The sequence below is a fragment of the Castor canadensis genome, chromosome 13 (assembly GCF_047511655.1).
Source record: "Castor canadensis chromosome 13, mCasCan1.hap1v2, whole genome shotgun sequence".
Lineage (NCBI taxonomy): Eukaryota > Metazoa > Chordata > Mammalia > Rodentia > Castoridae > Castor > Castor canadensis.
The window spans coordinates 93,400,394-93,414,644 of record NC_133398.1 but is presented as its reverse complement, the minus strand read 5'-3'; positions in this window follow the sequence as shown (position 1 = coordinate 93,414,644).

Below are 14,251 nucleotides of genomic sequence, written 5' to 3'. Positions count from 1 at the left end.
CGTTTGTTCCCAATAGGACTCTTCAGCTTTGTTGCAGAAACACATGTAGCACTGCAAAGAAAACCATGTCTTAGAAGCTGCAGCGTCTGGTACGTTCTTTCCTTGTGAGAATTGTGTTATTTTTTGAGAGTAATTGTTCCTGCAACTTAGGTTTCTTCTGGTGGAGATAGTCTCTCTTCTTACAAATAGTCATCTTCAGCTGAGGGGAAGAAACATATGTATCTCTCGGCGGAATACTCTCTGTGTTAGATGCACTGGAATCTACTACATTACGTCCCTGTGAGAATTGACTGAGTTTCTGAAAGGAATACATATAGCCTCTTAGCTTTTCTAAGGTGGACATAGGCTCTCTTGACTCCAATGAAAATTATTCAGCTGAATTGAAGAAACACATGTTTCACTACAAGGAAAGCCATCTATGTGAGAAGCTTCAGCATCTAGCACATTCTTTCCTTGTGAGAATGCACTTATATTTTGAAAGGAATCCTTCTTGCAAGTTAGGATTTTCATGGTGGTTATAGACTCTGGCTGTCCCTCATAGACCTATTCAGCTGACTGGAAGAAATACACTTATACCTCCAAAGAAAACCATCTGTGTTACTAGCTGCAGCGCCTAGCACCTTGTTGTCCTGTGACAAGTGAGTTAGATTTTGCAATTAATTCTGCATACAACTTAGGTTTCTTAATGTGGGTATGGGCAGTGTTTGTTCCCTGTAGGCCTATTAAGCAGAGTTGAGGAAACACAGGCATCAACCCAAAGAAAATCCTGTACGTTAGAACCTGCACGATCTGGCACCTTGATTCCTCTTGAGAGTTGAGTTAGTTTGTGAACGGAATTCTTCCTGCAACTTAGCTTTTTCCAAGTGTCCATAGGCTCAATTTGATCCAAACAGGACTAATCAGGTGATTAATGAAACAATGAACGTTTTGAAGGCAAATCATCTGTGTCAGAAGCAGGATAGGCTAGCACATGTTTTCCCCGTAAGAATTGAGTTTCTTTTTGAAAGGAACGTGTATTCCTTATTAGGATTTTCAAAGTGGAGATAGTCTCTGTTTTTTCCAAATAGGCCTATTACGCAGAGTTGAAGAAACACATGCAACACTCCAAAGACAAGCATCTATGTTAGAAGGTACAGCATCTGGCACCAGGCTTCCCTGGGGGAATTGAGTTCGTTTTCAAAAGAAATTATTCGTGCAACCTTGATTTTTCAACGTGTGGAGGAATGCTCGGTTGTTTCAAAGAGGCGTCTTCAGCTAGTGGAAGAAACACGTGCATCTCTGGAAAGAAAACCTTCTGTGTTAGATGCCCTTACATCTAGCACATTGTTTCCCTTGGGTAATTGAGTTAGTTTTGGCAATGAAACTTCCTGCTACTTCAGTTCTCTATGGGGGAGATAGGCTCTGTTTGATCCAAATAGGCCTTCTAAGCAGAGTTGAACAAACACATGGAGCACTCCAAAGACAACCATCTATATTAGAAGCTGCACTACCTAGTTCTTGTTTCCCTGAGAAAATTCAGTTAGTTTTTGAAAGTAATGTTTCATGCCACATAGTTTTTTCATGACAGAGAAAGGCTCTGGTTGTTTCCAATAGGCTGATTCAGCTGAGATGAACTAACACATGTATCACTGTCTAATTTGTAAGCGGCAGTACCTAACACAGTAGTCCTTGTATGATTGAGTTATATCTTGTTACATTTACATCCTGTACCTTAGGTATCTTATGTTGGTGATAGCATTTCCTTGTTCCAATAGGCGTATTCAGCTGAGTTGAAGAAACAGAGGCATCTCTCGAGAGGAAGCCATATGTGTTAGAAGCAAGATCATCTAGCACATTGTTTCCCAGTGAGAACTGAGTTTGTTTTAGAAAGGAAATTGTGTGAAACATACATCTTTCGAGGTGGAGATAGGCTCTTGTTTATCCAAAGAGACCTACTCAGCTGAGTTGTAGAAAAACAAGTATCACTCCAAAGAAAACCATCAAGATTAGAACCTCAGCATCTAGTACCCTGTTTTCCTTTGAGTCCTGACTCAGTTTTTGAAAGGAATTCCTGAAACAAACTAGGTTTTTCAAGGTGTACATTGGCTGTCTTTGTTCTATATAGGCCCACTCAGGAGAGACTAGGGAAACCATGTATCATTCCAAAGGTAACCATCTATGGTAGGATTCGGACCATGTAGCACACTGTTCCCCTTGAGAATTGAGGCTGTTTTGGAAAGGAATAATTCCTGAAACTTTGATTTTTTTAAGGGGAGATAGGATCCTGATGTTCCAAATTGGCCTATTCAGCTGCCTTGAAGAAACACTTGTATCCTTTCAAAGAAAACCATCTATGTCACACGCAGCAGCAGCATCTGGCACATTGTCTCCCTGTGAGAATTGTGGTAGTTTTTGAACGGAATATGCATTGCTGCACAGGTTTTTGAAATAGGCCTATTGAGGAGAGTTGATGAACACGATTCCCTCTAATGAAAACCACGTGTGTTTGGACAGGTGTGTCTACCGCATTGCTTCCTTGGGAGAAGTGAGATCCTTTTTGAAAAGGAAACTTCCTGCAACTTAGGTTTTTCAAGGTGAATATTCAGCTCAGTTGAGAAAACACATTTGTCTCACAAAAGAACACCATCTGTGATAGAAGCAGGAGCATCAAGCACATTGTTTCCCTGTGATAATTGAGTAGTTTTTGAAAGGAATACGTAGTGCTACTTTGCTTTCCAAGGTGGAGATTGGTTCTCTTGATTTCAAATAGGATTATTCAGCTGAGTTGAGAGAACGCCTGTATCAATCCTAAGAAAACCATCTGTTTTATAAGGGGCACAATCTACCAAGTTCTTCCTCGTGAGAATTGTGTGATTTCTTGATAGGCATGCTTCCTGGACCTTACTTTTTTTTGGTGGAGTACGATATCTTTGTTCCAAAAAGGCCAATTCAGCTATGGTGAAGAAACCCAAGTATCTCTCCAGTGAAAATCATCTTTATTAGAAGCAGGATCATCTACCACTTTGTTTCCCGGTGTGAATTTACTTTGTTTTTGAAAGGAATACATAGTGCTACTTAGGTTTTTCGAGGTGGAGATGAGCTCCGTTTGTTCCCAATAGGACTCTTCAGCTTTGTTGCAGAAACACATGTAGCACTGCAAAGAAAACCATGTCTTAGAAGCTGCAGCGTCTGGTACGTTCTTTCCTTGTGAGAATTGTGTTATTTTTTGAGAGTAATTGTTCCTGCAACTTAGGTTTCTTCTGGTGGAGATAGTCTCTCTTCTTACAAATAGTCATCTTCAGCTGAGGGGAAGAAACATATGTATCTCTCGGCGGAATACTCTCTGTGTTAGATGCACTGGAATCTACTACATTACGTCCCTGTGAGAATTGACTGAGTTTCTGAAAGGAATACATATAGCCTCTTAGCTTTTCTAAGGTGGACATAGGCTCTCTTGACTCCAATGAAAATTATTCAGCTGAATTGAAGAAACACATGTTTCACTACAAGGAAAGCCATCTATGTGAGAAGCTTCAGCATCTAGCACATTCTTTCCTTGTGAGAATGCACTTATATTTTGAAAGGAATCCTTCTTGCAAGTTAGGATTTTCATGGTGGTTATAGACTCTGGCTGTCCCTCATAGACCTATTCAGCTGACTGGAAGAAATACACTTATACCTCCAAAGAAAACCATCTGTGTTACTAGCTGCAGCGCCTAGCACCTTGTTGTCCTGTGACAAGTGAGTTAGATTTTGCAATTAATTCTGCATACAACTTAGGTTTTTTAATGTGGGTATGGGCAGTGTTTGTTCCCTGTAGGCCTATTAAGCAGAGTTGAGGAAACACAGGCATCAACCCAAAGAAAATCCTGTACGTTAGAACCTGCACGATCTGGCACCTTGATTCCTCTTGAGAGTTGAGTTAGTTTGTGAACGGAATTCTTCCTGCAACTTAGCTTTTTCCAAGTGTCCATAGGCTCAATTTGATCCAAACAGGACTAATCAGGTGATTAATGAAACAATGAACGTTTTGAAGGCAAATCATCTGTGTCAGAAGCAGGATAGGCTAGCACATGTTTTCCCCGTAAGAATTGAGTTTCTTTTTGAAAGGAACGTGTATTCCTTATTAGGATTTTCAAAGTGGAGATAGTCTCTGTTTTTTCCAAATAGGCCTATTACGCAGAGTTGAAGAAACACATGCAACACTCCAAAGACAAGCATCTATGTTAGAAGGTACAGCATCTGGCACCAGGCTTCCCTGGGGGAATTGAGTTCGTTTTCAAAAGAAATTATTCGTGCAACCTTGATTTTTCAACGTGTGGAGGAATGCTCGGTTGTTTCAAAGAGGCGTCTTCAGCTAGTGGAAGAAACACGTGCATCTCTGGAAAGAAAACCTTCTGTGTTAGATGCCCTTACATCTAGCACATTGTTTCCCTTGGGTAATTGAGTTAGTTTTGGCAATGAAACTTCCTGCTACTTCAGTTCTCTATGGGGGAGATAGGCTCTGTTTGATCCAAATAGGCCTTCTAAGCAGAGTTGAACAAACACATGGAGCACTCCAAAGACAACCATTTATATTAGAAGCTGCACTACCTAGTTCTTGTTTCCCTGAGAAAATTCAGTTAGTTTTTGAAAGTAATGTTTCATGCCACATAGATTTTCATGACAGAGAAAGGCTCTGGTTGTTTCCAATAGGCTGATTCAGCTGAGATGAACTAACACATGTATCACTGTCTAATTTGTAAGCGGCAGTACCTAACACAGTAGTCCTTGTTTGATTGAGTTATATCTTGTTACATTTACATCCTGTACCTTAGGTATCTTATGTTGGTGATAGCATTTCCTTGTTCCAATAGGCGTATTCAGCTGAGTTGAAGAAACAGAGGCATCTCTCGAGAGGAAGCCATATGTGTTAGAAGCAAGATCATCTAGCACATTGTTTCCCAGTGAGAACTGAGTTTGTTTTAGAAAGGAAATTGTGTGAAACATACATCTTTCGAGGTGGAGATAGGCTCTTGTTTATCCAAAGAGACCTACTCAGCTGAGTTGTAGAAAAACAAGTATCACTCCAAAGAAAACCATCAAGATTAGAACCTCAGCATCTAGTACCCTGTTTTCCTTTGAGTCCTGACTCAGTTTTTGAAAGGAATTCCTGAAACAAACTAGGTTTTTCAAGGTGTACATTGGCTGTCTTTGTTCTATATAGGCCCACTCAGGAGAGACTAGGGAAACCATGTATCATTCCAAAGGTAACCATCTATGGTAGGATTCGGACCATGTAGCACACTGTTCCCCTTGAGAATTGAGGCTGTTTTGGAAAGGAATACTTCCTGAAACTTTGATTTTTTTAAGGGGAGATAGGATCCTGATGTTCCAAATTGGCCTATTCAGCTGCCTTGAAAAAACACTTGTATCCTTTCAAAGAAAACCATCTATGTCACACGCAGCAGCAGCATCTGGCACATTGTCTCCCTGTGAGAATTGTGGTAGTTTTTGAACGGAATATGCATTGCTGCACAGGTTTTTGAAATAGGCCTATTGAGGAGAGTTGATGAACACGATTCCCTCTAATGAAAACCACGTGTGTTTGGACAGGTGTGTCTACCGCATTGCTTCCTTGGGAGAAGTGAGATCCTTTTTGAAAAGGAAACTTCCTGCAACTTAGGTTTTTCAAGGTGAATATTCAGCTCAGTTGAGAAAACACATTTGTCTCACAAAAGAACACCATCTGTGATAGAAGCAGGAGCATCAAGCACATTGTTTCCCTGTGATAATTGAGTAGTTTTTGAAAGGAATACGTAGTGCTACTTTGCTTTCCAAGGTGGAGATTGGTTCTCTTGATTTCAAATAGGATTATTCAGCTGAGTTGAGGGAACGCCTGTATCAATCCTAAGAAAACCATCTGTTTTATAAGGGGCACAATCTACCAAGTTCTTCCTCGTGAGAATTGTGTGATTTCTTGATAGGCATGCTTCCTGGACCTTACTTTTTTTTGGTGGAGTACGATATCTTTGTTCCAAAAAGGCCAATTCAGCTATGGTGAAGAAACCCAAGTATCTCTCCAGTGAAAATCATCTTTATTAGAAGCAGGATCATCTACCACTTTGTTTCCCGGTGTGAATTTACTTTGTTTTTGCAAGGAATACATAGTGCTACTTAGGTTTTTCGAGGTGGAGATGAGCTCCGTTTGTTCCCAATAGGACTCTTCAGCTTTGTTGCAGAAACACATGTAGCACTGCAAAGAAAACCATGTCTTAGAAGCTGCAGCGTCTGGCACGTTCTTTCCTTGTGAGAATTGTGTTATTTTTTGAGAGTAATTGGTCCTGCAACTTAGGTTTCTTCTGGTGGAGATAGTCTCTCTTCTTACAAATAGTCATCTTCAGCTGAGGGGAAGAAACATATGTATCTCTCGGCGGAATACTCTCTGTGTTAGATGCACTGGAATCTACCACATTACGTCCCTGTGAGAATTGACTGAGTTTCTGAAAGGAATACATATAGCCTCTTAGCTTTTCTAAGGTGGACATAGGCTCTGTTGACTCCAATGAAAATTATTCAGCTGAATTGAAGAAACACATGTTTCACTACAAGGAAAGAGATCTATGTGAGAAGCTTCAGCATCTAGCACATTCTTTCCTTGTGAGAATGCACTTATATTTTGAAAGGAATCCTTCTTGCAAGTTAGGATTTTTATGGTGGTTATAGACTCTGGCTGTCCCTCATAGACCTATTCAGCTGACTGGAAGAAATACACGTATACCTCCAAAGAAAACCATCTGTGTTACTAGCTGCAGCGCCTAGTACCTTGTTGTCCTGTGACAAGTGAGTTAGATTTTGCAATTAATTCTGCATACAACTTAGGTTTTTTAATGTGGGTATGGGCAGTGTTTGTTCCCTGTAGGCCTATTAAGCAGAGTTGAGGAAACACAGGCATCAATCCAAAGAAAATCCTGTACGTTAGAACCTGCACGATCTGGCACCTTGATTCCTCTTGAGAGTTGAGTTAGTTTGTGAACGGAATTCTTCCTGCAACTTAGCTTTTTCCAAGTGTCCATAGGCTCAATTTGATCCAAACATTACTAATCAGGTGATTAATGAAACAATGAACGCTTTGAAGGCAAATCATCTGTGTCAGAAGCAGGATAGGCTAGCACATGTTTTCCCCGTAAGAATTGAGTTTCTTTTTGAAAGGAACGTGTATTCCTTATTAGGATTTTCAAAGTGGAGATAGTCTCTGTTTTTTCCAAATAGGCCTATTACGCAGAGTTGAAGAAACACATGCAACACTCCAAAGACAAGCATCTATGTTAGAAGGTACAGCATCTGGCACCAGGCTTCCCTGGGGGAATTGAGTTCGTTTTCAAAAGAAATTATTCGTGCAACCTTGATTTTTCAACGTGTGGAGGAATGCTCGGTTGTTTCAAAGAGGCGTCTTCAGCTAGTGGAAGAAACACGTGCATCTCTGGAAAGAAAATCTTCTGTGTTAGATGCCCTTACATCTAGCACATTGTTTCCCTTGGGTAATTGAGTTAGTTTTGGCAATGAAACTTCCTGCTACTTCAGTTCTCTATGGGGGAGATAGGCTCTGTTTGATCCAAATAGGCCTTCTAAGCAGAGTTGAACAAACACATGGAGCACTCCAAAGACAACCATCTATATTAGAAGCTGCACTACCTAGTTCTTGTTTCCCTGAGAAAATTCAGTTAGTTTTTGAAAGTAATGTTTCATGCCACATAGTTTTTTCATGACAGAGAAAGGCTCTGGTTGTTTCCAATAGGCTGATTCAGCTGAGATGAACTAACACATGTATCACTGTCTAATTTGTAAGCGGCAGTACCTAACACAGTAGTCCTTGTATGATTGAGTTATGTCTTGTTACATTTACATCCTGTACCTTAGGTATCTTATGTTGGTGATAGCATTTCCTTGTTCCAATAGGCGTATTCAGCTGAGTTGAAGAAACAGAGGCATCTCTCGAGAGGAAGCCATATGTGTTAGAAGCAAGATCATCTAGCACATTGTTTCCCAGTGAGAACTGAGTTTGTTTTAGAAAGGAAATTGTGTGAAACATACATCTTTCGAGGTGGAGATAGGCTCTTGTTTATCCAAAGAGACCTACTCAGCTGAGTTGTAGAAAAACAAGTATCACTCCAAAGAAAACCATCAAGATTAGAACCTCAGCATCTAGTACCCTGTTTTCCTTTGAGTCCTGACTCAGTTTTTGAAAGGAATTCCTGAAACAAACTAGGTTTTTCAAGGTGTACATTGGCTGTCTTTGTTCTATATAGGCCCACTCAGGAGAGACTAGGGAAACCATGTATCATTCCAAAGGTAACCATCTATGGTAGGATTCGGACCATGTAGCACACTGTTCCCCTTGAGAATTGAGGCTGTTTTGGAAAGGAATACTTCCTGAAACTTTGATTTTTTTAAGGGGAGATAGGATCCTGATGTTCCAAATTGGCCTATTCAGCTGCCTTGAAGAAACACTTGTATCCTTTCAAAGAAAACCATCTATGTCACACGCAGCAGCAGCATCTGGCACATTGTCTCCCTGTGAGAATTGTGTTAGTTTTTGAACGGAATATGCATTGCTGCACAGGTTTTTGAAATAGGCCTATTGAGGAGAGTTGATGAACACGATTCCCTCTAATGAAAACCACGTGTGTTTGGACAGGTGTGTCTACCGCATTGCTTCCTTGGGAGAAGTGAGATCCTTTTTGAAAAGGAAACTTCCTGCAACTTAGGTTTTTCAAGGTGAATATTCAGCTCAGTTGAGAAAACACATTTGTCTCACAAAAGAACACCATCTGTGATAGAAGCAGGAGCATCAAGCACATTGTTTCCCTGTGATAATTGAGTAGTTTTTGAAAGGAATACGTAGTGCTACTTTGCTTTCCAAGGTGGAGATTGGTTCTCTTGATTTCAAATAGGATTATTCAGCTGAGTTGAGGGAACGCCTGTATCAATCCTAAGAAAACCATCTGTTTTATAAGGGGCACAATCTACCAAGTTCTTCCTCGTGAGAATTGTGTGATTTCTTGATAGGCATGCTTCCTGGACCTTACTTTTTTTTGGTGGAGTACGATATCTTTGTTCCAAAAAGGCCAATTCAGCTATGGTGAAGAAACCCAAGTATCTCTCCAGTGAAAATCATCTTTATTAGAAGCAGGATCATCTACCACTTTGTTTCCCGGTGTGAATTTACTTTGTTTTTGCAAGGAATACATAGTGCTACTTAGGTTTTTCGAGGTGGAGATGAGCTCCGTTTGTTCCCAATAGGACTCTTCAGCTTTGTTGCAGAAACACATGTAGCACTGCAAAGAAAACCATGTCTTAGAAGCTGCAGCGTCTGGCACGTTCTTTCCTTGTGAGAATTGTGTTATTTTTTGAGAGTAATTGGTCCTGCAACTTAGGTTTCTTCTGGTGGAGATAGTCTCTCTTCTTACAAATAGTCATCTTCAGCTGAGGGGAAGAAACATATGTATCTCTCGGCGGAATACTCTCTGTGTTAGATGCACTGGAATCTACCACATTACGTCCCTGTGAGAATTGACTGAGTTTCTGAAAGGAATACATATAGCCTCTTAGCTTTTCTAAGGTGGACATAGGCTCTGTTGACTCCAATGAAAATTATTCAGCTGAATTGAAGAAACACATGTTTCACTACAAGGAAAGAGATCTATGTGAGAAGCTTCAGCATCTAGCACATTCTTTCCTTGTGAGAATGCACTTATATTTTGAAAGGAATCCTTCTTGCAAGTTAGGATTTTTATGGTGGTTATAGACTCTGGCTGTCCCTCATAGACCTATTCAGCTGACTGGAAGAAATACACGTATACCTCCAAAGAAAACCATCTGTGTTACTAGCTGCAGCGCCTAGTACCTTGTTGTCCTGTGACAAGTGAGTTAGATTTTGCAATTAATTCTGCATACAACTTAGGTTTTTTAATGTGGGTATGGGCAGTGTTTGTTCCCTGTAGGCCTATTAAGCAGAGTTGAGGAAACACAGGCATCAATCCAAAGAAAATCCTGTACGTTAGAACCTGCACGATCTGGCACCTTGATTCCTCTTGAGAGTTGAGTTAGTTTGTGAACGGAATTCTTCCTGCAACTTAGCTTTTTCCAAGTGTCCATAGGCTCAATTTGATCCAAACATTACTAATCAGGTGATTAATGAAACAATGAACGCTTTGAAGGCAAATCATCTGTGTCAGAAGCAGGATAGGCTAGCACATGTTTTCCCCGTAAGAATTGAGTTTCTTTTTGAAAGGAACGTGTATTCCTTATTAGGATTTTCAAAGTGGAGATAGTCTCTGTTTTTTCCAAATAGGCCTATTACGCAGAGTTGAAGAAACACATGCAACACTCCAAAGACAAGCATCTATGTTAGAAGGTACAGCATCTGGCACCAGGCTTCCCTGGGGGAATTGAGTTCGTTTTCAAAAGAAATTATTCGTGCAACCTTGATTTTTCAACGTGTGGAGGAATGCTCGGTTGTTTCAAAGAGGCGTCTTCAGCTAGTGGAAGAAACACGTGCATCTCTGGAAAGAAAATCTTCTGTGTTAGATGCCCTTACATCTAGCACATTGTTTCCCTTGGGTAATTGAGTTAGTTTTGGCAATGAAACTTCCTGCTACTTCAGTTCTCTATGGGGGAGATAGGCTCTGTTTGATCCAAATAGGCCTTCTAAGCAGAGTTGAACAAACACATGGAGCACTCCAAAGACAACCATCTATATTAGAAGCTGCACTACCTAGTTCTTGTTTCCCTGAGAAAATTCAGTTAGTTTTTGAAAGTAATGTTTCATGCCACATAGTTTTTTCATGACAGAGAAAGGCTCTGGTTGTTTCCAATAGGCTGATTCAGCTGAGATGAACTAACACATGTATCACTGTCTAATTTGTAAGCGGCAGTACCTAACACAGTAGTCCTTGTATGATTGAGTTATGTCTTGTTACATTTACATCCTGTACCTTAGGTATCTTATGTTGGTGATAGCATTTCCTTGTTCCAATAGGCGTATTCAGCTGAGTTGAAGAAACAGAGGCATCTCTCGAGAGGAAGCCATATGTGTTAGAAGCAAGATCATCTAGCACATTGTTTCCCAGTGAGAACTGAGTTTGTTTTAGAAAGGAAATTGTGTGAAACATACATCTTTCGAGGTGGAGATAGGCTCTTGTTTATCCAAAGAGACCTACTCAGCTGAGTTGTAGAAAAACAAGTATCACTCCAAAGAAAACCATCAAGATTAGAACCTCAGCATCTAGTACCCTGTTTTCCTTTGAGTCCTGACTCAGTTTTTGAAAGGAATTCCTGAAACAAACTAGGTTTTTCAAGGTGTACATTGGCTGTCTTTGTTCTATATAGGCCCACTCAGGAGAGACTAGGGAAACCATGTATCATTCCAAAGGTAACCATCTATGGTAGGATTCGGACCATGTAGCACACTGTTCCCCTTGAGAATTGAGGCTGTTTTGGAAAGGAATACTTCCTGAAACTTTGATTTTTTTAAGGGGAGATAGGATCCTGATGTTCCAAATTGGCCTATTCAGCTGCCTTGAAGAAACACTTGTATCCTTTCAAAGAAAACCATCTATGTCACACGCAGCAGCAGCATCTGGCACATTGTCTCCCTGTGAGAATTGTGTTAGTTTTTGAACGGAATATGCATTGCTGCACAGGTTTTTGAAATAGGCCTATTGAGGAGAGTTGATGAACACGATTCCCTCTAATGAAAACCACGTGTGTTTGGACAGGTGTGTCTACCGCATTGCTTCCTTGGGAGAAGTGAGATCCTTTTTGAAAAGGAAACTTCCTGCAACTTAGGTTTTTCAAGGTGAATATTCAGCTCAGTTGAGAAAACACATTTGTCTCACAAAAGAACACCATCTGTGATAGAAGCAGGAGCATCAAGCACATTGTTTCCCTGTGATAATTGAGTAGTTTTTGAAAGGAATACGTAGTGCTACTTTGCTTTCCAAGGTGGAGATTGGTTCTCTTGATTTCAAATAGGATTATTCAGCTGAGTTGAGGGAACGCCTGTATCAATCCTAAGAAAACCATCTGTTTTATAAGGGGCACAATCTACCAAGTTCTTCCTCGTGAGAATTGTGTGATTTCTTGATAGGCATGCTTCCTGGACCTTACTTTTTTTTGGTGGAGTACGATATCTTTCTTCCAAAAAGGCCAATTCAGCTATGGTGAAGAAACCCAAGTATCTCTCCAGTGAAAATCATCTTTATTAGAAGCAGGATCATCTACCACTTTGTTTCCCGGTGTGAATTTACATTGTTTTTGAAAGGAATACATAGTGCTACTTAGGTTTTTCGAGGTGGAGATGAGCTCCGTTTGTTCCCAATAGGACTCTTCAGCTTTGTTGCAGAAACACATGTAGCACTGCAAAGAAAACCATGTCTTAGAAGCTGCAGCGTCTGGTACGTTCTTTCCTTGTGAGAATTGTGTTATTTTTTGAGAGTAATTGTTCCTGCAACTTAGGTTTCTTCTGGTGGAGATAGTCTCTCTTCTTACAAATAGTCATCTTCAGCTGAGGGGAAGAAACATATGTATCTCTCGGCGGAATACTCTCTGTGTTAGATGCACTGGAATCTACTACATTACGTCCCTGTGAGAATTGACTGAGTTTCTGAAAGGAATACATATAGCCTCTTAGCTTTTCTAAGGTGGACATAGGCTCTGTTGACTCCAATGAAAATTATTCAGCTGAATTGAAGAAACACATGTTTCACTACAAGGAAAGCCATCTATGTGAGAAGCTTCAGCATCTAGCACATTCTTTCCTTGTGAGAATGCACTTATATTTTGAAAGGAATCCTTCTTGCAAGTTAGGATTTTCATGGTGGTTATAGACTCTGGCTGTCCCTCATAGACCTATTCAGCTGACTGGAAGAAATACACTTATACCTCCAAAGAAAACCATCTGTGTTACTAGCTGCAGCGCCTAGCACCTTGTTGTCCTGTGACAAGTGAGTTAGATTTTGCAATTAATTCTGCATACAACTTAGGTTTCTTAATGTGGGTATGGGCAGTGTTTGTTCCCTGTAGGCCTATTAAGCAGAGTTGAGGAAACACAGGCATCAACCCAAAGAAAATCCTGTACGTTAGAACCTGCACGATCTGGCACCTTGATTCCTCTTGAGAGTTGAGTTAGTTTGTGAACGGAATTCTTCCTGCAACTTAGCTTTTTCCAAGTGTCCATAGGCTCAATTTGATCCAAACAGGACTAATCAGGTGATTAATGAAACAATGAACGTTTTGAAGGCAAATCATCTGTGTCAGAAGCAGGCTAGGCTAGCACATGTTTTCCCCGTAAGAATTGAGTTTCTTTTTGAAAGGAACGTGTATTCCTTATTAGGATTTTCAAAGTGGAGATAGTCTCTGTTTTTTCCAAATAGGCCTATTACGCAGAGTTGAAGAAACACATGCAACACTCCAAAGACAAGCATCTATGTTAGAAGGTACAGCATCTGGCACCAGGCTTCCCTGGGGGAATTGAGTTCGTTTTCAAAAGAAATTATTCGTGCAACCTTGATTTTTCAACGTGTGGAGGAATGCTCGGTTGTTTCAAAGAGGTGTCTTCAGCTAGTGGAAGAAACACGTGCATCTCTGGAAAGAAAACCTTCTGTGTTAGATGCCCTTACATCTAGCACATTGTTTCCCTTGGGTAATTGAGTTAGTTTTGGCAATGAAACTTCCTGCTACTTCAGTTCTCTATGGGGGAGATAGGCTCTGTTTGATCCAAATAGGCCTTCTAAGCAGAGTTGAACAAACACATGGAGCACTCCAAAGACAACCATCTATATTAGAAGCTGCACTACCTAGTTCTTGTTTCCCTGAGAAAATTCAGTTAGTTTTTGAAAGTAATGTTTCATGCCACATAGTTTTTTCATGACAGAGAAAGGCTCTGGTTGTTTCCAATAGGCTGATTCAGCTGAGATGAACTAACACATGTATCACTGTCTAATTTGTAAGCGGCAGTACCTAACACAGTAGTCCTTGTATGATTGAGTTATGTCTTGTTACATTTACATCCTGTACCTTAGGTATCTTATGTTGGTGATAGCATTTCCTTGTTCCAATAGGCGTATTCAGCTGAGTTGAAGAAACAGAGGCATCTCTCGAGAGGAAGCCATATGTGTTAGAAGCAAGATCATCTAGCACATTGTTTCCCAGTGAGAACTGAGTTTGTTTTAGAAAGGAAATTGTGTGAAACATACATCTTTCGAGGTGGAGATAGGCTCTTGTTTATCCA